The 3,059-nt window shown below is 34.0% G+C and overlaps 1 non-coding gene across 1 annotated transcript; it reads left to right on the top strand.

Moving 5' to 3' along the window:
• The first annotated feature begins 2,648 nt into the window (after positions 1-2,648).
• Positions 2,649-2,805, top strand: LOC111753759 (U1 spliceosomal RNA). The gene has a single exon (XR_002788547.2). It is a non-coding gene; the product is annotated as a U1 spliceosomal RNA (small nuclear RNA).
• The last annotated feature ends 254 nt before the right edge of the window (positions 2,806-3,059 follow it).

Below are 3,059 nucleotides of genomic sequence, written 5' to 3' on the forward strand. Positions count from 1 at the left end.
TAACTATCAAAATATATTGCCTTATGGTGGATTGTTTTCTTTACTGCTTCCCACATCATTTAGCAATGCAATAGCAATATGTGGTATTTCAAGGTAAGATTAAAGTAAACATGCTAGAACACTGTCTAGATAAGGGAGATTTGAAGAACTAGTAAAGGGAGAAAAATATACTAGGATGCCAAGTATTCAAGCATAGTATGAACTACATATTCATTCATTTGGGATTGCAAATGGTACTTTGTCTTCTAAGTTCATGAATTACTAAATTTATGAAATGCTTTCTTTTGATTTTTCCCTTTTTTCACTCTCATCCTGTTGTTTCATGTGCTTATACCCACCAGTCAATCAGTTAGCCTCCAACGTAATGCACAAGGATTAATGTGTTTTGTTAGAGAGTAATATCGGACATGAAATAGATTCCCTGGAAATTCTAGGAGTTATAAAACATTGAGAAGAGTTTATCTGAGAGAAAGTCCTCTCCGTGTAATTTTTAAGATGTGGAGTCCTAAAAATTAAGTGTGAAAACTGATTCTAGATTAGGTAGCAGTGATTTTTCCAGCTGTATGTGGAGAAGCACTAGGAGGAAATAAATGAGATTGCTTTTTTACAGTTACATTTAATTGGGCAATAATTTGTCACAGAATTTTGGATTCATAACTCCAAGTATGTATGATTTAACTTTGTATATATATGCTCTCTGTTGAGCAGGAGCATTTTTATTCCTCAGAAAGAAATCCAGATTTTATAAACACCAATAAGAGTGTGTATATTACTTAGAGTATTACAAACTCATGGAATAGTAAGTTAATATTAAGTATTATTAAGGTAAGTGCACTTCCCCTTCCCTCAATACATTTTAAAGTATTTAGAAAATTGTGATGTTTAGAAATCTTTGTAAAGAAATTGATATAGGAGACAAGGCATGGCAAAGCTGGCTGTGGAAATGAGTGAGTCCTGTCAATTGCAAAATTCAGCATAGTGCCAAATAATTCTCCACACCCTGAGTGTGGAACTTCTTATGGGCTCCAGGGGACGTGGACAGCACAAAATAGCCCCGGTGTCAAGGGGAGCAGGTATGGTGACTTCCCACCAGAGTCCATGCTGGGTTTCCCAGATGCGGTGTGTACTTCTATTTTCACTTTTATCTTGTTTTTCTCTTATTCTGCATGTTTATTCTGCAGAGCTGGTCTCCCTCACACCCACTCACCTCTCACTTTTGAAATAAACTTTTGGCACATTTTGTTCAATTCTGTGTTCAAAGCAAGAAGGGCCTGGAATACTCTTGATTGGTGAGCCACTTCTGAAGAAACTACCAAGTAACAAAACTATTTCTAACATAAAATATTTTTTCTAAAAATATGTCAAAATTATAGTTTAGTTATAGTTATAAGGTGAAACACAGTTGGATTTTTCTTTGAAGTTTAAAATATGGAATTTCTTTTTTTTTTTTCTTTTGAACCAGAGATCATGGAATTTCAATTAGGCATTTCAGAATTACTTAACCTGTGGACTAGTGTGAAGTATGTGTGTGCGTGTGTGTGTGTGTGTGTGTGTGTGTGTGTACACGACTTTAAAATTTTACTGCCCCCTTCTAAATGAATAGCAAGATAAATTAATTTTAAGAAGTTTCATCGTATATCAATACACTGAACTTTTAGAGAGTACTATGAATTTTTTTCCATAAAAAGGGAAGCACATTTTAAATTTAACAGTCTTTTCTTTAAAACTACATCATCTGGAAGAACATTAATAAAATACTTAGAGCAAAGTGAGTTTAAAAAATAAAATATTTTGTTTAAAAAGCAAAATTTAAATGCTACTTTAAATTATTCCTCTAGATTCTATAGAACATTCCAAATTTGGGTAAGCAATATGATATATATGAGGTATAGACAGCCTCCAGAATATTTAAAAAATAAACCCATTTGAAAGTACTTAGAAATCACTATTCATAATCTAACTTGCAGTGTATCATCAACTGGCCATTTGTTAAACATATAGTAAGGATTAGGGAATTTCATTCTGCTCATATCTGAACAATCCATCAACTTGTGATTTATGTAGAATCTATATTAGCATTTAAATGATTCTGAGGTAACCTTGTTAATGCCTGGAAGCAACACCATAGAGGAAAGTAAGGTATGAATATACATTTTAAGAGAGCAAATTCAAATGTATGCAGCTCCATCATGGTTTCTTAACTTACTATCAGGTCACATGTGTACACTTTGAATTAACTAAATGACCAATAAAGGCTAGCTATTCAAAAGTTAGCAACTCCTTTATAACCCTGGAAGTTAAGTCTCTTCACTTTTGGAGTCCACAAAGAACTCTTCAGAAAACAAATTAAAAAGAGATATCGACAAAACCAGTAGAAGATACGATTTCATTTCTTAAGAATTAGTTTGTGTGTTGCTCTGCTTAAGGATTGTGATACCTGATAATCCAACTTTTCCCTATTTTTATATGCTGTAATTATTTTATGAATGAGACCATAAAAATATATTAAAGGTAGAAATTTTAGAAATTGAAGGAAAATTTAAGCAAATGAATTCCATACACAGAATGCAACTAACATAACATAGTCCTCAATCAACCTTTAACCTAGAGGCAGTGTGAAATGTTTGCTCATTAAAGATTCACATCAAATACTTACCTGGCAGGGGAGATACCCTGATCATGAAGGTTGTTTTCCCAGGGTGAGGCTTATCCATTGCACTGCAAAAGTGCCGACCCCTGCGATTTTGACAAATATGAGAAACTACACAATTTGTGGTAGTGGAGGAATGTGTTCTCAGTTTTCCCTGAGGGGAAAGAAAACCCACTTTAAAGTCACTCTTTTGTAGCAGCAACCTTTTAGTGAAAAGCTTATTCTCCTTGTTTTTTTCTAGCTATAACCCTAGGTGAAGAGGAAAAGCTCACAAGTCAACAGAGAAACTGAGTCACAGGTAAAGTGAGTTACCCAGCATTAAACGAGGGGTCATGACAAAAGAATTCCATGTTTTGTTTCCAATCTATGCACACATCGTATTTAACTGGACAGGAGTTCTGACTCTAAT

The sequence above is a fragment of the Cavia porcellus genome, unplaced genomic scaffold (genome assembly GCF_034190915.1).
Source record: "Cavia porcellus strain 051 isolate PalLab524CR breed Dunkin Hartley unplaced genomic scaffold, mCavPor4.1 scaffold_21, whole genome shotgun sequence".
In the NCBI taxonomy this organism is placed as follows: Eukaryota; Metazoa; Chordata; class Mammalia; order Rodentia; family Caviidae; genus Cavia; species Cavia porcellus.